This window comes from Arachis hypogaea, chromosome 4 (genome assembly GCF_003086295.3).
Source record: "Arachis hypogaea cultivar Tifrunner chromosome 4, arahy.Tifrunner.gnm2.J5K5, whole genome shotgun sequence".
Classification (NCBI taxonomy): domain Eukaryota; kingdom Viridiplantae; phylum Streptophyta; class Magnoliopsida; order Fabales; family Fabaceae; genus Arachis; species Arachis hypogaea.
The window spans coordinates 35,838,722-35,860,693 of record NC_092039.1 but is presented as its reverse complement, the minus strand read 5'-3'; the positions used below and the strand labels follow the sequence as shown (position 1 = coordinate 35,860,693).

At 39.5% G+C, this 21,972-nt stretch overlaps 1 non-coding gene across 1 annotated transcript; it reads right to left on the bottom strand.

The window, feature by feature from the left end:
* Positions 1 to 21,279: 21,279 nt before the first annotated feature.
* LOC112799307 (small nucleolar RNA R71) lies at positions 21,280 to 21,387 on the bottom strand. Its single transcript, XR_003200882.1, has one exon. It is a non-coding gene; the product is annotated as a small nucleolar RNA R71 (small nucleolar RNA).
* Positions 21,388 to 21,972: the final 585 nt, after the last annotated feature.

The following is a 21,972-nucleotide window of genomic DNA, read 5'->3' as shown; positions in this document are numbered from 1 at the left end:
TCTTTGCTCCTGCTCATAAGAAAGAGAAGGGAACAAGAAAATGTGGAATCCTCTATGTCACAGTATAGAGATTCCTTTAGGTGTCAGAGGAAAAGAAGAGTAGAAGACAGAAGTAGAAAATTCGAACTTATCAGAGAAAATGGAGTTCGAATTTTGCATTAAGGGATAGTGTTAGTCCATAAATAGAAGGATGTGAGAAGAGGGGAGGTGATTTTCGAAAATTAAGTCAAAGAATTTGAAAACATTTTTGAAAAGCATTACTTAATTTTCGAAAATGAAAGTGGAAAAGAAATAAAATGATTTTTTTGAAAAAGATTTTGAAATTAGAAATCAAAAAGATTTGATTGAAAACTATTTTGAAAAAGATGTGGTTAAGAAGATATGATTGGTTTTAAAAAGATGTGATTGAGAAGATATGATTTGAAAAACATTTTAAAAGATTTGATTTGAAAATTAAAAACTTGACTAACAAGAAAAGATATGATTCAAACATTAAACCTTTCTCAACAGAAAAGGCAACATACTTGAAATGTTGAATCAAATCATTAATTGGTAGCAAGTATCTTTAAAAATGGAAAGAAATTGGTTTTGAAAAAGATTTGATTAAAAAATTGATTTGAAAAAGATTTGATTTTGAAAAGATTTTGAAAACTTAGAAAAAAATTGATTTGAAAACAAAATCTTCCCTTCTAGCCATCCTGGCGTTAAATGCCCAGAATGGTGCACATTCTGGCGTTTAACGCCCAAAATGCTACCCTTTTGGGCACCAGGTACCCTGGCTGGCGTTTAAACGCCAGTCTGTCCTTCTTCACTGGGCGTTTTGAACGCCCAGCTTTTTCTGTACAATTCCTCTGCTGTATGTTCTGAATCTTCAATTCTCTTTATTATTGACTTTAAAAGACACAAATTAAAAATATTTTTGGATTTTTAATAATAAGGAAAAATCAAAATGCAACAAGAATCAAATAACAATGCATGCAAAACACCAAATTTAGCAGTTTGTATACTACTGACACTAACAAAATGAAAATGCATATGAGACACTCAAAACACTCAAGTCAATAGAATTCAAAGATCAGAGCACGAAGATCATCAAGAATTACTTGAAAATCATTAAGACACATGAATGAATGCATGCAATTGACACCAAACTTAAGATGAGACACTAGACTCAAACAAGAAATTTTTGGATTTTATGATTTTTTAATTTTTTTTTTGTGTTTTTCGAAAATTAAGTGGAAAAAGATATCAAAATTCTTAATGAGAATTCTAGGAATCAGTGCAATGCTAGTCTAAGACTCCGGTCCAGGAATTAGACATGGCTTCACAGCCAGCCAAGCTTTCAAAGAAAGCTTCGGTCCAAAACACTAGACATGGCCAAAGGCCAGCCAAGCCTTAGCAGATCACTGCTCCAAAAGCAAGATTGATAAGAATCAACAAGCTCTTGTGATGATAAGTTGAAACCTCGGTCCAATGAGATTAGACATGGCTTCTCAGCCAGCCAGACTTCAACAAATCATCATGAAACTCTAGAATTCCTCTTCAAGATTTTCGAAAAAAATAAATACCTAATCTAAGCAACAAGATGAACCGTCAGTTGTCCAAACTGAACAATCCCTGGCAATAACGCCAAAAACTTGGTGTTGTTGCCGGATCTTGGCACTGATGTTACCAAAAGCTTGCTCAAAACTTGAACAATCCCCGGCAACGGCGCCAAAAACTTGGTGCGCGAAATTGTGAACAATACTTTTCACAACTCTCATAATCCCCGGTCATGAACCCCAAAAACTTGGTGTTCAATACCATGGCGTTACACAACTTCGCACAACTAACCAGCAAGTGCACTGGGTCGTCCAAGTAATAAACCTTACGCGAGTAAGGGTCGATCCCACGGAGATTGTTAGTATTGAAGCAAGCTATGGTCATCTTGTAAATCTTAGTCAGGCAAACTCAAATGGTAATGGTGATGAACGAAAATAACAAAAAGGTAAAGATAGAGATACTTATGTAATTCATTGGTAGGAACTTCAGATAAGCGCATGAAGATGCCTTCCCTTCCGTCTCTCTGCTTTCCTACTGTCTTCATCCAACCCTTCTTATTCCTTTCCATGGCAAGCTCGTGTAGGGTTTCACCGTTGTCAATGGCTACCTCCCATCCTCTCAGTGAAAACGATTGCATATGCTCTGTCACAGCACGCGGAATTCAGCTGTCGGTTCTCGGTCAGGCCGGAATAGAATCCATCGATTCTTTTGCGTCTGTCACTAACGCCCCGCCTGCTAGGAGTTTGAAGCACGTCACAGTCATTCAATCATTGAATCCTACTCAGAATACCACAGACAAGGTTAGACCTTCCGGATTCTCTTGAATGCCGCCATCAGTTCTTGCCTATACCACGAAGACTCTGATCTCACGGAATGGTTGGCTCGTTTGTCAGACGAGCACTCGGTTGTCAGGCGATCAACCATGCATCGTGCAATCAGGAATCCAAGAGATATTCACCCAATCGAAGGTAGAACGGAGGTGGTTGTCAGTCACACGTTCATAGGTGAGAATGATGATGAGTGTCACGGATCATCACATTCATCAAGTTGAAGAACAAGTGATATCTTAGAACAAGAACAAGCGGAATTGAATGGAAGAACAATAGTAATTGCATTAATACTCGAGGTACAGCAGAGCTCCACACCTTAATCTATGGTGTGTAGAAACTCCACCGTTGAAAATACATAAGAACAAGGTCTAGGCATGGCCATGAGGCCAGCCTCCCAATGATCTAAGATAGCATAAAAATGTAGATAGCTACTGGTGGACGAAATTGTGATCACTGTTCTTTGATTTGCATTTACTGTAGAATTGTGGAACTTAGGATTTTTGGCACGAGTGGACACAACTCCGTTCAACTAACCAGCAAGTGTACTGGGTCGTCCAAGTAATAAACCTTACGCGAGTAAGGGTCGATCCCACAGAGATTGTTGGTATGAAGCAAGCTATGGTCACCTTGCAAATCTCAGTTAGGCAGAAAAAAGGGGAATTGTGATTATTGGATTAAATAATAAATAAAAAGGAATAATAAAAGGGATAGAATGCTTATGCAGATTCATTGGTGGGAATTTCAGATAAGTGGATGGAGATGCTGTAGAGCCCAAGGACGCCTGCTCTCCTATTGCTTCTACTCAATCCTTCTTACTCCTTTCCATGGCAAGCTTTGTTTAGGGGTTCACCATCAACTGTGGTTACTTTCAATCCTCTCGGGGAAATATCCTATGCGGCTGTCACTCGCACAGCTAACCAGTCTGGAGGCATCACCCATGGTTGATGGCTACATCCCATCCTCGCAGTGAAAACTAATGCTCACGCACTCTGTCACAGTACGGCTAATCACCGGTTGGTTCCCTCCCCTACTGGAATAGAATCCCTCTTTTGCGTCTGTCACTAACGCCCAGCAGGTTACAGGTTTGAAGCACGTCACAGTCATTCATTAACGGAATCCTACTCGGAATACCACAGACAAGGTGAGACTTTCCGGATTCCCAGGATCCTACTCGGAATACCACAGACAAGGTGAGACTTTCCGGATCCTCATAAATGCCGCCATCTATCTAGCTTATACCACGAAGATTCTGTTGGGGAATCTAAGAGATATACATTCAAGCTCTGTTGCATGTAGAACGGAAGTGGTTGTCAATCACGCGCGTTCATAAGTGAGAATGATAATGAGGGTAATCTGACTCATAACATTCATCATGTTCTTGGGTACGAATGAATATCTTGGAATAAGAATAAGAGAGATTTGAATAAAAGACAATAGAATTTCATTAATACTTGAGGTACAGCAGAGCTCCACACCCTTAATCTATGGTGTGCAGAAACTCCACCGCTGAAAATACATAAGCAAAAGGTTCAGGCATGGCCAAATGGCCAGCCCCCAAAACGTGATCACAGGATTCAAAATACAATCCAGGATGTCTAATACAATAGATAAATGTCCTATATATACTAGACTAGCTACTAGGGTTTACATGAGTAAGTAATTGATGCATAAATCCACTTCCGGGGCCCACTTGGTGTATGCTTGGGCTGAGCTTGATCAATCCACGAGCTAAGGCATTTCTTGGCGTCAAACTCCAGGTTATGACGTTTTTCTGGCGTTTAACTCCAGACAGCAGCATGAACTTGGCGTTTAACGCCAAGTTACGTCGTCATTCTTCGAATAAAGTATGGACTATTATATGTTGCTGGAAAGCCCTGGATGTCTACTTTCCAACGCCGTTGAGAGCGCGCCAATTGGAGTTCTGTAGCTCCAGAAAATCCATTTCGAGTGCAGGGAGGTCAGATTCCATCAGCATCAGCAGTCCTTTTGTCAGCCTTCTTCAGAGTTTTGCTCAAATCCCTCAATTTCAGTCAGAATTTACCTGAAATCACAGAAAAACACACAAACTCATAGTAAAGTCCAGAAATGTGAATTTAACATAAAAACTAATGAAAACATCCCTAAAAGTAGCTTAAACTTACTAAAAACTATATAAAAACAATGCCAAAAAGCGTATAAATTATCCGCTCATCACAACACCAAACTTAAATTGTTGCTTGTCCCCAAGCAACTGAAAATCAATTAGGATAAAAAGAAGAGAATATACTATAAAGTCCAAAATATCAATGAATATTAATTTAATTAGATGAGCGGGACTTGTAGCTTTTTGCTTCTGAACAGTTTTGGCATCTCAATTTTTCCTTTGTAGTTTAGAGTGATTGGCATCTCTAGGAACTTAGAATTTTGGATAGTGTTATTGACTTTCCTAGTTAAGCATGTTGATTCTTGAACACAGCTACCTTATGAGTCTTGGCCTTGGCCCTAAGCACTTTGTCTTCCAGTATTACCACCGGATACACAAATACCACAGACACATAACTGGGTGAACCTTTTCAGATTGTGACTCAGCTTTGCTAAAGTCCCCAGTTAGTGGTGTCCAGAGCTCTTAAGCACACTCTTTAGCTTTGGATCACGACTTTAACCATTCAGTCTCAAGCTTTTCACTTGGACCTTCATGGCACAAGCACATGGTTAGGGACAGCTTGATTTAGCCGCTTAGGCCTGGATTTTATTTCCTTGGGCCCTCCTATCCATTGATGCTCAAAGCCTTGGATCCTTGCTTTAAAATTTTCGCCACTTTTCTTCTCTTTTTTTTTTCACTGCTTTTTCTTGCTTCAAGAATCAATTTCATGATGTTTTTCAGATCATCAATAACATTTCTCTTTGTTCATCATTCTTTCAAGCACCAACAATTTTAACACTCATAAACAACAAGATCAAAAATATGCACTGTTCATTCATTCATTCAGAAAACAAAAATTATTGCCACCACATCAATATAATTAAATTAAATTCACTAATAATTTCGAAAATTATGTACTTCTTGTTCTTTTGAATTAAAACATTTTTCTTTTAAGATAGGTGAAGGACTAATGGATTTTATTCATAGCTTTAAGGCATGGTTACATACTAATGATCATGAGATAAAGACACAAAACATAGATAGACATAATACTTAAAAACCGAAAACAGAAAGAAAATAAAGAACAAGGAATGAATCCACCTTTAGTGGCGTCTTCTTCTTGAAGGACCAATGATGTTCTTCAACTCTTCTATGTCCCTTCCTTGCCTTTGTTGCTCCTCCCTCATTGCTCTTTGATCTTCTCTTATTTCTTGAAGAGTGAGGGCGTGTTCATGGTGTTCCACCCTTAGTTGTTCAACATTATGGCTCAAGTCTTCCAAAGAGGTACTAAGTTGCTCCCAATAGTTGTTGGGAGGAAAGTGCATCCCTTGAGGCATTTGTTGATGATGAACTTCCTCATGTTCTTCTTGAGGGCCGTGAGGAACTTCCCTTGTTTGCTCCATCCTTTTCTTGGTGATGGGCTTGTCTTCTTCAATGGAGACATCTCCATCTATGATAACTCCAGCTGAGTAGCATAAATGGCATATGAGGTGGGGGAAGGCTAGCCGTGCCATGTATGAAGGCTTGTCGGCTATTTTGTAGAGTTCATTGGATATGACTTCATGAACTTCCACTTCCTCTCCAATCATGATGCTATGAATCATGATGGCCCGATCCACAGTAACTTCAGATCGGTTGCTTGTAGGGATGATGGATCTTTGGATGAACTCCAACCATCCTCTAGCTACAGGCTTGAGGTCCAGTCTTCTTAGTTGGACTGGTTTGCCTTTGGAGTCTACTCTCCATTGGGCGCCTTCCACACAAATGTCCATTAGGACTTGGTCCAACTTTTGATTAAAGTTGACCCTTCTTGTGTAGGGGCGTTCATCACCTTGCATCATGGGTAGGTGAAACGCCAACCTCACATTTTCCGGACTGAAATCTAAGTATTTCCCCCGAACCATTGTGATATAGTTCTTTGGATTCGGGTTCATACTTTGATCATGATTCCTAGTGATCCATGCATTGGCATAGAACTCTTGAACCATCAATATTCCAACTTGTTGCATGGGGTTGGTTATGACTTCCCACCCTCTTCTTTGAATTTCATGTTGGATTTCCGGATACTCATTCTTTTTGAGCTTGAAAGGGACCTCGGGGATCACCTTCTTCTTTGCCACAACATCATAGAAGTGGTCTTGGTGGCTCTTGGAGATGAATCTCTCCTTCTCCCATGACTCGGAAGTGGAAGCTTTTGCCTTCCCTTTTCCTTTTCTTGAGGAAACTCCGGTCTTGGGTGCCATTGATGGTGAATGAAAAATAAAAAGCTTAGGCTTTTTACCACACCAAACTTAAAATTTGCTCGTCCTCGAGCAAAAAAAGAAAAGAAGAGTAGAAGAAGAAGAAGAGAATTTTGGTAGAGAAGGAGAGGAGGGGGTGCGGCTATATGAGATTAGAAGGGGTTGTGTTGTGTGAAAATGAAGAAGAAAGGAGAGGTATTTATAGGGAGGGGGGAGGGTTAGGTTTCGGCCATTTTGGGTGGGAAGGGTGGGAAATTGAATTTGAATTTTATGAGGGTAGGTGGGGTTTATGGGGAAGAGGAGGTTGATGTGAATGGTGAATGGGGTAATTGGGAAGAGGAATTGAGGTGATTAGTGAAGGTTTTTGGGAAGTGTGACATTGAAAATGAGATTTGGATTAGGAGAGTGTGATTAGGATTAAAAGAAGAGGTAGGTGGGGATCATGTGGGGTCCACAGATCCTGAGGTGGGGATCCTGTGGGGTCCACAGATCCTGAGGTGAAAAGAAATACCATTCCTTCACCTTATAGGCATGTAAATTGCCTTCATGCACCATTCTGGCGTTCAAACGCCCATTGGTGCATGTTCTGGGCGTTAAACGCCCATGTAATGCATGTTTCTGGCGTTGAACGCCAGTTTCATGCTTGTTTCTGGCGTTCAGCGCCAGATTGTCCTCTGTGTGCACATCCTGGCGTTAAATGCCAGGATGTAGCTTGTTTTGGGCGTTCAGCGCCAGAAAGATGCTCTGTTCTGGCGTTGAACGCCAGCCAGATGCATCTTACTGGCGTTGAACGCCAGTCTGCGCTGCCTCCAGGGTGAAAATTTTTTTCTTCTGTTTTTGACTCTGTTTTTAATTTCTTTGATTTTTTCGTGACTCCTCATGATCATGTACCTAATTCAACACAAAAATAACACTAAAACAAAATAAAATAAAATTAGATAAATAAAATTGGGTTGCCTCCCAACAAGCGCTTCTTTAATGTCAATAGCTTGACAGTGGCTCTCATGGAGCCACAAGATGATCAGATCAATTTAGTGTGTTGTCTCCACACCAAACTTAGAGTTTGGATATGGAATTTGAACACCAAACTTGGAGTTTGGTTGTGGCCTCACAACACCAAACTTAGAGTTTGACTGTGTGGGCTCTTCTTGACCTTGAACTGAGAGAAGCTCTTCATGCTTACTCTCTTCTGTCACAGAGGGATGGCCATGTGCCTTAAACACAAGGTAGTCCCCATTCAATTGAAGGACTAACTCACCTCTGTTGACATCTATCACAGCTCCTGCTGTGGCTAGGAAAGGTCTTCCTAGGATGATGCATTCATCATCTTCCTTCCTAGTATCTAGGATTATGAAATCAGCAGGGATGTAAAGGCCTTCAACCTTTACTAGCACGTCCTCTACTATTCCATAAGCTTGTCTCATGGACTTGTCTGCCAATTGCAATGAGAACAAGGCAGGTTGTACCTCAATGATTCCCAGCTTCTCCATTACAGAGAGTGGCATCAGATTTATCCCTGACCCAAGATCACATAGAGCTTTTTCAAAGCTCATGGTGCCAATGGTGCAAGGTATTAAGAACTTGCCAGGATCTTGTTTCTTTTGAGGTAGAGTTTTCTGAATCCAAGTATCCAGTTCACTAATGAGCAAGGGAGGTTCACTTTCCCAAGTCTCATTACCAAACAGCTTGGCATTCAGCTTCATGACAGCTCCTAAGTATTGAGCAACTTGCTCTCCAGTCACATCTTCATTCTCTTCAGAAGATGAATATTCTTCAGAGCTCATGAATGGTAGAAGGAGATTTAATGGAATCTCTATGGTCTCTAAGTGAGCCTCAGATTCCTCAGGATCCTTAATAGGAAGCTCCTTCTTGCTTGAGGAACGTCCCAGGAGGTCTTCCTCACTAGGATTTTCGTCCTCCTCCTCCCCTATGCATTCGGCCACTTTGATTAGATCAATGGCCTTGCACTCTCCTTTTGGATTTTCTTCTGTATTGCTTGGGAGAGTACTGGGAGGAGTTTCAATAACTTTCTTACTCAGCTGGCCTACTTGTGCCTCCAAATTTCTAATGGAGGATCTGGTTTCATTCATGAAACTGAAAGTGGCCTTTGACAGATCAGAGACTATATTAGCTAAATTAGAATTATTTTGTTCAGCATTCTCTGTCTGTTGCTGAGAAGATGATGGATATGGCTTACTATTATTTAGCCTATTGCGTCCACCATTATTAAAGCCTTGTTGAGGCCTTTGTTGATCCTTCCAGGAGAAATTTGGGTGATTTCTCCATGATGGGTTATAAGTGTTTCCATAAGGTTCACCCAGATAATTAACCTCTGCCATGGCAGGGTTCTCAGGATCATAAGCTTCTTCAGAAGCTGCCTCTCTAGTACTGTTGGATGCATGTTGCAATCCATTCAGATTTTGAGAGATTATGTTGACCTGTTGAGTCAACATTTTGTTCTAAGCCAATATGGCATTCAGAGCATCAATTTCAAGAACTCCTTTCTTCTGAGGGACCCCATTATTCACGGAATTCCTCTCAGAGGTGTACATGAACTGGTTGTTTGCAACCATGTCAATGAGTTCTTGGGCCTCTTCAGGCGTTTTCTTCAGGTGAATAGATCCACCTGCAGAATGATCCAGTGACATTTTCGAAAATTCAGAGAGACCATAATAGAATATATCTAACATGGTCCATTCTGAAAACATGTCAGATGGACATCTTTTGGTCAGCTGCTTGTATCTTTCCCAAGCTTCATAGAGGGATTCACCATCTTTTTGTTTGAAGGTTTGAACATCCACTCTCAGCTTGCTCAGCTTTTGAGGAGGAAAGAATTTATCCAAGAAGGCAGTGACCAGCTTATCCCAGGAGTCCAGGCTATCCTTAGGTTGTGAATCCAACCATATTCTAGCTCTGTCTCTTACTGCAAAAGGGAAAAGCATGAGTCTGTAGACTTCAGGATCAACTCCATTCATCTTTACAGTCTCACAGATCTGCAAGAATTCAGTTAAAAACTGATAAGGATCTTCAGATGGAAGTCCATAAAACTTGCAGTTTTGTTGCATTAAAGCAACTAGTTGAGGCTTAAGCTCAAAGTTATTGGCTCCAATGGCAGGAATGGAGATGCTTCTTCCATCAAACTTGGATGTTGGCTTTGTGAAGTCACCAAGCATTCTCCTTGCATTATTATTATTATTATTTTCGGCTGCCATGTCCTTCTCTTGTTCGAAAATTTCTGAAAGGTTGTTTCTGGATTGTTGTAATTTAGCTTCTCTTAATTTTCTCTTCAGAGTCCTTTCAGGTTCTGGATCAATTTCAACAAGAGTGCCTTTTTCCCTGTTCCTGCTCATATGAAAGAGAAGAAAACAAGAAAAGAAAGAGGAATCCTCTATGTCACAGTATAGAGATTCCTTTATGTTAGTGGAAGAAGATAGGGGTATAAGAAAGAAGAAGGATGGATTCGGATTTGGATGAAGAGAGGTGAAGAGAAGTGTTAATAATTAAATAAATTAAATAGAATAAGAGAAGAGAAGAGAAATTTCGAAAATAATTTTTGAAAAAGAGGTTAGTATTTTCGAAAATTAAAGATGAAATATAATTAAAATTAAAATTTAAAACAAAAAGAATTTTTGAAAAAGAGAGGGAGAATTTTTGAAATTTAGAGAGGGATAGGTAGTTAGTTGGTTTTAAAAAAAGATAAGAAACAAACAAAAAGTTAGTTAGTTGATTGAAAAAGATTTGAAATCAAATTTTGAAAAAGATAAGAAGATAAGAAGTTAGATAAGATATTTTGAAATCAAATTTTGAAAAAGATAAAATTTTTGAAAAAGATAAGATAAAAGATAAAAAGATAAGATAAAAAAAATTTTAATAAAAAGATGTTTTGAAAAAGATTTAATTTTAAAAATTACTTAACTAACAAGAAACTACAAGATAAGATTCTAGAACTTAAAGATTGAACCTTTCTTAACAAGAAAGTAACAAACTTCAAATTTTTGAACCAATCACATTAATTGTTAGCTAATTTTCGAAAATTAGATATAAAAGATAAGAAAAAGATTTTGAAAAATATTTTGAAAAATAATTTTGAAATTTTCGAAAATTATAAAAAAATGAAAAAGATATGATTTTTGAAAAAGATTTTGAAAAGATAAGATTTTTAAAATTGAAATTTTGACTTGACTTGTAAGAAACAACTAATTTTAAAAATTTTTGACCAAGTCAACCCAAAATTTCGAAAATTTGGAGGAAAATAAGGAAAAGATATTTTTTTGATTTTTTGAATTTTTAATTATGAAAGAGAAAAACAACAAAAATATTCAATGCATGAAATTTTTAGATCAAAACAATGAATGCATGCAAGAATGCTATGAATGTCATGATGAACACCAAGAACACTTTGAAGATCATGATGAACATCAAGAACATAATTTTGAAAAATTTTTGATGCAAAGAAAACATGCAAGACACCAAACTTAGAAATCTTTAATGCATGAAAAATATGAATGCAAAAATGCACATGAAAAACAACAAAAGACACAAAACAAGAAATCATCAAGATCAAACAAGAAGACTTGTCAAGAACAACTTGAAGATCATGAAGAACACTATGAATGCATGAGATTTTCGAAAAAATGCAAGAAAAATTTTAAAAGCATGCAATTGACACCAAACTTAAAAATTGACTCAAGACTCAAACAAGAAACACAAAATATTTTTGATTTTTATGATTTTCTATTTTTTTTTTGTATTTTTATTGATTTTTTCGAAAAACATTTTTTGAAAAACGAAAAATAAAAGAAAAATTTTTGAAAAAGATTTTTGAAAAGAAAATTACCTAATCTGAGCAACAAGATGAACCGTCAGTTGTCCATACTCGAACAATCCCCGGCAACGGCGCCAAAAACTTGGTGGACGAAATTGTGATCACTGTTCTTTGATTTGCATTTACTGTAGAATTGTGGAACTTAGGATTTTTGGCACGAGTGGACACAACTCCGTTCAACTAACCAGCAAGTGTACTGGGTCGTCCAAGTAATAAACCTTACGCGAGTAAGGGTCGATCCCACAGAGATTGTTGGTATGAAGCAAGCTATGGTCACCTTGCAAATCTCAGTTAGGCAGAAAAAAGGGGAATTGTGATTATTGGATTAAATAAAAAATAAAAAGGAATAATAAAAGGGATAGAATGCTTATGCAGATTCATTGGTGGGAATTTCAGATAAGTGGATGGAGATGCTGTAGAGCCCAAGGACGCCTGCTCTCCTATTGCTTCTACTCAATCCTTCTTACTCCTTTCCATGGCAAGCTTTGTTTAGGGGTTCACCATCAACTGTGGTTACTTTCAATCCTCTCGGGGAAATATCCTATGCGGCTGTCACTCGCACAGCTAACCAGTCTGGAGGCATCACCCATGGTTGATGGCTACATCCCATCCTCGCAGTGAAAACTAATGCTCACGCACTCTGTCACAGTACGGCTAATCACCGGTTGGTTCCCTCCCCTACTGGAATAGAATCCCTCTTTTGCGTCTGTCACTAACGCCCAACAGGTTACAGGTTTGAAGCACGTCACAGTCATTCATTAACGGAATCCTACTCGGAATACCACAGACAAGGTGAGACTTTCCGGATTCCCAGGATCCTACTCGGAATACCACAGACAAGGTGAGACTTTCCGGATCCTCATAAATGCCGCCATCTATCTAGCTTATACCACGAAGATTCTGTTGGGGAATCTAAGAGATATACATTCAAGCTCTGTTGCATGTAGAACGGAAGTGGTTGTCAATCACGCGCGTTCATAAGTGAGAATGATAATGAGGGTAATCTGACTCATAACATTCATCATGTTCTTGGGTACGAATGAATATCTTGGAATAAGAATAAGAGAGATTTGAATAAAAGACAATAGAATTTCATTAATACTTGAGGTACAGCAGAGCTCCACACCCTTAATCTATGGTGTACAGAAACTCCACCGCTGAAAATACATAAGCAAAAGGTTCAGGCATGGCCAAATGGCCAGCCCCCAAAACGTGATCACAGGATTCAAAATACAATCCAGGATGTCTAATACAATAGATAAATGTCCTATATATACTAGACTAGCTACTAGGGTTTACATGAGTAAGTAATTGATGCATAAATCCACTTCCGGGGCCCACTTGGTGTATGCTTGGGCTGAGCTTGATCAATCCACGAGCTAAGGCATTTCTTGGCGTCAAACTCCAGGTTATGACGTTTTTCTGGCGTTTAACTCCAGACAGCAGCATGAACTTGGCGTTTAACGCCAAGTTACGTCGTCATTCTTCGAATAAAGTATGGACTATTATATGTTGCTGGAAAGCCCTGGATGTCTACTTTCCAACGCCGTTGAGAGCGCGCCAATTGGAGTTCTGTAGCTCCAGAAAATCCATTTCGAGTGCAGGGAGGTCAGATTCCATCAGCATCAGCAGTCCTTTTGTCAGCCTTCTTCAGAGTTTTGCTCAAATCCCTCAATTTCAGTCAGAATTTACCTGAAATCACAGAAAAACACACAAACTCATAGTAAAGTCCAGAAATGTGAATTTAACATAAAAACTAATGAAAACATCCCTAAAAGTAGCTTAAACTTACTAAAAACTATATAAAAACAATGCCAAAAAGCGTATAAATTATCCGCTCATCAGCTACCCCGATATATCAATACAATAGTAAAAGGTCCTACTTATAGAAAACTAGTAGCCTAAGGTTTACAGAAATGAGTAAATGACATAAAAATCCACTTCCGGGCCCACTTGGTGTGTGCTTGGGCTGAGCAATGAAGCATTTTCGTGTAGAGACTCCTCTAGGAGTTAAACGCCAGTTTTTATGCCAGTTTGGGCGTTTAACTCTCATTTTGGTGCCAGTTCCGGCGTTTAACGCTGGGATTTCTGAGGGTGACTTTGAACGCCGGTTTGGGCCATCAAATCTTGGGCAAAGTATGGACTATCATATATTGCTGGAAAGCCCAGGATGTCTACTTTCCAACGCCGTTGAGAGCGCGCCAATTGGGCTTCTGTAGCTCCAGAAAATCCACTTCGAGTGCAGGGAGGTCAGAATCCAACAGCATCTGCAGTCCTTTTTAGTCTCTGAATCAGATTTTTGCTCAGGTCCCTCAATTTCAGCCAGAAAATACCTAAAATCACAGAAAAATACACAAACTCATAGTAAAGTCCAGAAAAGTGAATTTTAACTAAAAACTAATGAAAATATACTAAAAACTAACTATATCATACCAAAAACATACTAAAAACAATGCCAAAAAGTGTACAAATTATCCGCTCATCAGTCACTCTGATCGCTCCTCATTAACAACTTATCTATTCATCTATACTAATCAAAATTTCTTTGTCTAATTAATTCAAAGTCATCTACCAATAATTCACCTAGAAATCATGATTCTTACAATTGAATCAGGTGCTGTGAATGTGTGTCGTATGTTAATAGTATGCAAGGCGGTTAAAGTTCGTCTACCGGTTTCACCATTACCTTGGACGAGAGATCCATGACCTTGTCGCTAAGATTGTTCTACCTTCTTCTTCCCTTTCTCTGGACAGTTCCAAGACTTGTGCCCCTGTTCCCTGCATGTAAAATATAACCCCAAACCTAGCAGATATGACTTATCTAGATGAAAATTCCAGCACATACAGCACCTCAAGTCCTCAGAATATTTCCTCCCTTGCTTCCCTTTTCCATTTCCCTGACGGCTGCCACCTTCCTCATGACTATTCCAACCCTAGATGGGTCAAGGTCTGTAACCTTTCCTCTTAAACTCTTGGCTCCTTGGGGTAAAATTTGGGTTGTACTCCTTTTGGTAACTCTCCCGACGGTCATTCTCTCCCATAGCAGCCTTTCTTAGACATTCTTCTGCAACCTTGCTCTTGTTCACTAGGTCTGAGAAAATTCTGATCTCAATTCGGGTTGTTGCTTATTCGTCCAGCGCCCAAAGAGAAGAGACCAATGTACAAATGCCCAGAGAGGACCTCCTAGCTGGCATTCCATGCCCAAGAGACCTCATAGAACGTGAATCTCATCAAAGCTCATCCTAAACACTCACCAAGTGGGCCCCAGAAGTGGATTTTAGCACTAAAAAGACTATTTTACCCTTACTAGTCATCTGTTTAGTATTTAAAGTGTATTTTTCATAATAATTGGAGAACAACGAGGACTTTATGCTATTTTTGAGTTTTACATTGTATTTTACTTTCAGTATGAGTTTCTAAACCTGCTAGGTTGAGGGGAGGAGCCCTGCTGAGTCCTATGAATTAATAAAAGTATTACTGTTTCTTCTTCGATCCGTGTTTGATCTATCTCTAAGATGTATATTTGATCTCATCGTGGTGAATAGGATGATCTGACAAATTAGCTCTGTTCATCACATTAAGATGAATGTGCCTAACAAACACCAGCGTCTACTTGGGTTCGTGTGAATACTTGGAAGGAAAGCACGAGCCAACAGTTATGTTTATACATCTCTCAGACGGTTAATCTACGACTTCATTGGGGACTTCTCGAGACACCAGTTCAGCTGATTTCTAGTGAGATTAGGGTCTCTGTGGTATAGGCTAGAATCCAAAGAAGCATCGTTCTCTGATCCAGAAGATTCGATCTCTTCTGTGGCGTTTTGAGTAGGATCGCCAAGAGAATGACTTGCTAGAGCTTCACCCTTCGTCAGATTGAATGACCACGGGCAATTGCATTCATTCTATAGCATAGGAGATCAATAACAACGGGCAATGGCTTTGATCACTTACAGCCTGTCATAGGAAGATCATTCACAAGCAAGGAAGACAGTAGTACCAGAGTTAATTCAGAAAGACAAAGCAACTCCAACTCTCAACTCTATTCCTATTATTGCTTTAAATTTATTACAATTCAGTATTCCTTTCATAGTTTCATGATAATTCATCCAACTTCATATACAACCTTCTGATTCCACCTGACTAAGACTTGCAAGACAACCATAGCTTGCTTCAAGCCACAATCCTCGTGGGATCAACCCTGACTTGCTCAGGTATTACTTGGACGACCCACTGCACTTGCTTTTTCTGCTGCTGTACGAAAAGTATGAGGTTTGCGTACACGTGCACCTAGTTTTGTGGCACCGTTTCCGGGGATTGTTGAGTTTGGAAAAACTGCCGGATTGTCTTGCTCCCTAGATCAGGTAATTTTTATTTTTGTTTGAGTCCTTCTATTTTTCGTTTTTCTCTTCTTATTTTTTTTCAAAAAAATAAAACATTTTTAAAAATATTTTTCTTTTCTTTGTTCAATTTTATGCTCTTGTTGAGTCTTTGATTTTTGCAAGAGTATAACTTTGATTTGAGTCTATTATTTTTATTTTCTTCTTCACTAATTTTCGAAAATTTCAAAACCATTTTTCAAAAATACTTTTTCTTTTCTTTGTTTAATTTGTGTTCTTGATTTGAGTCCTGCATGTTCATGCTTTTCAATTTCAAAAACTTTTGAACTCTTTCAAATAATTTTTTCATATAGTTTATTTTTGGCATCCTTAGCTTTTTGTTTGAGTCCTTTTGTTTATGTTCTTGTTGAAATTTGCGTCCCTTTTGAGTTTTCTTTTATAAAAATTTTCAAAAATAATTTTTCTTTGTTTAAATCTTGTGTCAAGTCTTTAAGTTTGGTGTTTTCTTGTTGCTTTGCTTTTAATTTTCAAAAATATATGTTTAGTTTTCTAAAAACTTCTAAGTTTGGTGTTCTTTTTATGTTCTTATGTTCTTTAAGTCTTTGTTACGGATCCAGCCCACGGATCCTATACCCGGAATGGTCCCCGAACCCGGTTACTCGGGTCGGACCCGCTCCGCCCTTCCAGAAGGCTCGGAACCGGCCCACTAGAACCCCTAACCAACTTTTGAATTTAAACATGTCCCTTATCTTAGCCAAATAAGATAAGATAAGATATTCACCATCGCCTATAAATAGAGGATCCAGGTCCCTCTAGGTATTCATTAATTCCACTCACCTTATACCTCTTAGATCCATCCTGACTTGAGCGTCGGAGTGTCTTTGCAGGTACCTCCCCCCCGCCGCTCTACTCGAATAGTCCGACATCCGCCTCGACCCGCAGGTCCCCGATCCTCCTCTCAACCCGTACCAGAGACATCTTGTACATTGGCGCCGTCTGTGGGGACTTGCGACAGTCGAACCGGATGGAGGGCGTCTTAGAGGAAAACCCTTCAAGCCAGGATGACTCCCAACCGCGTCGTCCGACCTCAGAACACCAGGAAGTCACAAACCAAGCAAGAATAGCAAGTACTATCCACCACACGAACGAACACGTCGTCACGGACCCGCGACATCCTGAGAAAGCCAGGGACAAAGTGGCACAGATCATCCAGGATCTCTGCCTTCGGGTCCAGGAACTTGAAGGCAAACTGACCAACAGAGAAAAACACAACAACGAACACGGAAGCCAGGCGACTTCCAGGTCAAGATCCCACCGCGGCAGGTCGCCAACCCGACAACATGATAGGAGAAACGGTCGCAGTGTCTCACGCGACCACCGACACGAGAAATCTCCGGAACGGCGGTACAACAAGAAACACCACCGCAACGCCTCCCGTGATCTAAGTCGTCAACACGATTCAGACGAGGATCGGAGATACTGAAACACCAAACGCACGAGAAACGACCACACTATAATGGGAGCTACACCCTTCACAGAAAGAATCTTAAGAGCGAAACTTCCCAAAGGTTTCGACAAACCCACCGACATGAAGTATGATGGAACCAAGGACCCTCAGGAACATCTAATGGCCTTCGAGGCCAGAATGAACCTAGAAGGAGCGACCGACGCAGTCCGGTGCAGAGCCTTCCCGGTAACCCTTGCCGGACCGGCGATCAAATGGTTCAACGCCCTCCCGAACGGATCCATAGCCAGCTGATGAGCGGATAATTTGTACGCTTTTTGGCATTGTTTTTAGTATGTTTTTAGTATGATCTAGTTAGTTTTTAGTATATTTTTATTAGTTTTTAGTTAAAATTCACTTTTCTGAACTTTACTATGAGTTTGTGTGTTTTTCTGTGATTTCAGGTATTTTCTGGCTGAAATTGAGGGACCTGAGCAAAAATCTGATTCAGAGACTAAAAAGGACTGCAGATGCTGTTGGATTCTGACCTCGCTGCACTCGAAGTGGATTTTCAGGAGCTACAGAAGCCCAATTGGCGTGCTTTCAACGGCGTTGGAAAGTAGACATCCTGGGCTTTCCAGCAATATATGATAGTCCATACTTTGCCCAAGATTTGATGGCCCAAACCGGCGTTCAAAGTCACCTTCAAGATTTCCAGCGTTAAACGCCGGAACTGGCACCCAAATGGGAGTTAAACGCCCAAACTGGCACTAAAGCTGGCGTTTAACTCCAAGAAGAGTCTCTACACGAAAATGCTTCATTGATCAGCCCAAGCACACACCAAGTGGGCCCAGAAGTGGATTTTTATGTCATTTACTCATTTCTGTAAACCTTAGGCTACTAGTTTTCTATAAGTAGGACCTTTTACTAGTGTATTTTCATCTTTTGATCACTTGAGATCCCTAGATCATCTTTGGATGTCTAGTTCTTAGATCATTGGGAGGCTGGCCTCACGGCCATGCCTAGACCTTGTTCTTATGTATTTTCAACGGTGGAGTTTCTACACACCATAGATTAAGGTGTGGAGCTCTGCTGTACCTCGAGTATTAATGCAATTACTATTGTTCTTCCATTCAATTCCGCTTGTTCTTGTTCTAAGATATCACTTGTTCTTCAACTTGATGAATGTGATGATCCGTGACACTCATCATCATTCTCACCTATGAACGTGTGACTGACAACCACCTCCGTTCTACCTTCGATTGGGTGAATATCTCTTGGATTCCTGATTGCACGATGCATGGTTGATCGCCTGACAACCGAGTGCTCGCCTGACAACCGAGCCAACCATTCCGTGAGATCAGAGTCTTCGTGGTATAGGCTAGAACTGATGGCGGCATTCAAGACAATCCGGAAGGTCTAACCTTGTCTGTGGTATTCTGAGTAGGATTCAATGATTGAATGACTGTGACGTGCTTCAAACTCCTAGCAGGCGGGGCGTTAGTGACAGACGCAAAAGAATCGCTGGATTCTATTCCGGCCTGACCGAGAACCGACAGATGATTAGCCATGCTGTGACAGAGCATAGGAACATTTTCACTGAGAGGATGGGAGGTAGCCACTGACAACGGTGAAACCCTACATAAGCTTGCCATGGAAACGAGTAAGAAGGATTGGATGAAGACAGTAGGAAAGCAGAGAGATGGAAGGGAAGGCATCTTCATGCGCTTATGTGAAGTTCCTACCAATGAATTACATAAGTACCTCTATCTTTATCTTTATGTTTTTATGCGTTCATCACCATATCCATTTGAGTTTGCCTAACTAAGTTTTACAAGGTGACCATAGCTTGCTTCATACCAACAATCTCTGTGGGATCGACCCTTACTCGCGTAAGGTTTATTACTTGGACGACCCAGTACACTTGCTGGTTAGTTGTGCGAAGTTGTGTTTATGCCATGGTATTGAACACCAAGTTTTTGGATTCATTACCGGGGATTATTCGAGTTGTGAAAAGTATTGATCACAATTTCGTGCACCATGTTTTTGGCGCCGTTGCCGGGGATTGTTGAGTTTGGACAACTGACGGTTCATCTTGTTGCTTAGATTAGGTATTTTTTTTCTTCAAAGTTCTTAAGAATGAATTCTAGTGTTTCAAGGTGATGTTCTTATCATCACCAAAGCTGATTGATCTTCATCAATTTAGCTCTTGAATGCAATGTTCTGCTGAAGCTTGGCTGACCATGTCTAATTCCTTTAGACTGAAGCTTTAGACTAACATTGCATGATTCCTGGGATTCTCATTAAGAATTTTGATATCTTTTTCCACTTAATTTTCGAAAAACACAAAAAAAAAATTACAAAATCATAAAATCCAAAAATATTTCTTGTTTGAGTCTAGTGTTTCATTTTAAGTTTGGTGTCAATTGCATGCATTCATGTGTCTTAGTGATCTTCAAGATGTTCTTGATGATTTCTTACTCTAATCTTTAAATTCTCTTGACTTGAGTGTTTTGTGTGTCTCATATGCATTCTCATTAGTGTCAGTAGTATACAAACTGCTAAGTTTGGTGTCTTGCATGCATAGTTATTTGATTCTTGTTGCATTTTGATTTTTCCTTATTATTAAAAATCCAAAAATATTTTTTATTTGTGTCTTCTCAAGTCAATACTACAGAGAAATTAAAGATTCAGAACATACAGCAGAGGAATTACACAGAAAAGCTGGGCGTTCAAAACGCCCAGTGAAGAAGGACAGACTGGTGTTTAAACGCCAGCCAGGGTACCTGGTTGGGCGTTTAACGCCCAAAAGGGTATAGTTTTGGGCGTTAAATGCCAGAATGTGCATCATTCTGGGCGTTTAACGCCAGGATGGCACAAGAGGGAAGATTCTGTTTTTCAATGCAATTTTTTTCAGGTTTTCAAAGTTTTTCAAAATCAAATCTTTTTCAAATCATATCTTTTCTTGTTAGTCAAGTTTTTAATTTTCAAAATCAAATCTTTTTTAAATTTTTTTCAAATCATATCTTCTCAATCACATCTTTTTAAAAAAACTAATCACATTTTCTTAACCACATCTTTTTCAAAATAGTTTTCAAAAATCTCTTTCAAAAATCACTTGATTTCTTTTCCACTTTCATTTTTGAAAATCAAGTAATGTTTTCAAAAATGTTTTCAAAATCTTTTACTTAATTTTCGAAAATTACTTCCCTTCTTCTCACATCCTTCTATTTATGAACTAACACTATCCCTTAATGCAAAATTCGAACTCCATCTCCTTTGATAAGTTCGAATTTTCTACTTCTGTCTTCTACTTTTCTTTTCCTCTGACACCTAAAGGAATCTCTATACTGTGACATAGAAGATTCCACATTTTCTTGTTCTCTTCTCTTTCTTATGAGCAGGAGCAAAGACAAAGGCATTCTTGTTGAGGCTGATCCTGAACCTGAAAGGACCTTGAAGAGAAAGCTAAGAGAAGCCAAAGCACAACTCTCTTTAGAGGACCTGACCGAATTCTTCAAAGAAGAAGAACATATGGCAGCCGAAAACAACAACAATGCCAACAATGCAAGGAAGGTGCTGGGTGACTTTACTGCACCTACTCCCGATTTCTATGGGAGAAGCATCTCTATCCCTGCCAATGGAGCAAACAACTTTGAGCTTAAGCCTCAATTAGTTTCTCTAATGCAACAGAATTGCAAGTTCCATGGACTTCCATTGGAAGATCCTCATCAGTTCTTAGCTGAGTTCTTGCAAATCTGTGACACTGTCAAGACTAATGGGGTTGACCCTGAGGTCTACAGACTTATGCTATTCCCTTTTGCTGTAAGAGACAGAGCTAGAACATGGTTGGACTCTCAACCTAAAGAAAGCCTGGACTCTTGGGAAAAGCTAGTCAATGCCTTCTTGGCAAAGTTCTTTCCACCTCAAAAATTGAGTAAGCTTAGAGTGGAAGTCCAAACCTTCAGACAGAAGGAAGGAGAATCCCTCTATGAAGCTTGGGAAAGATACAAACAATTAATCAGAAAGTGTCCTTCTGATATGCTTTCTGAATGGAGCATCATAGGTATTTTCTATGATGGTCTCTCTGAACTATCCAAGATGTCTTTGGATAGCTCTGTAGGAGGATCTCTTCATCTGAAGAAGACGCCTACTGAAGCTCAAGAACTGATTGAAATGGTTGCAAATAACCAATTCATGTACACTTCTGAAAGAAATCCTGTGAACAATGGGACTAGTCAGAAGAAAGGAATTCTTGAGATTGACACTCTGAATGCCATATTGGCTGAGAACAAAATATTGACTCAACAAGTCAATATGATTTCTCAAAGTCTGTCTGGAATGCAAAATGCACCAAGCAGTACTAAGGAGGCTTCATCTGAGGAAGAAGCTTATGATCCTGAGAACCCTTCAATGGAAGAGGTGAACTACATGGGAGAACCCTATGGAAACACCTATAATCCTTCATGGAGAAATCATCCAAATTTTTCATGGAAGGATCAACAGAGACCCCAACAAGGTTTCAACAACAATAATAGTGGAAGAAACAGGTTTAGTAATAGCAAGCCTTTTCCATCATCTTCTCAGCAACAGACAGAGAGTTCTAAGCAGAATAACTCTGACTTAGCAACC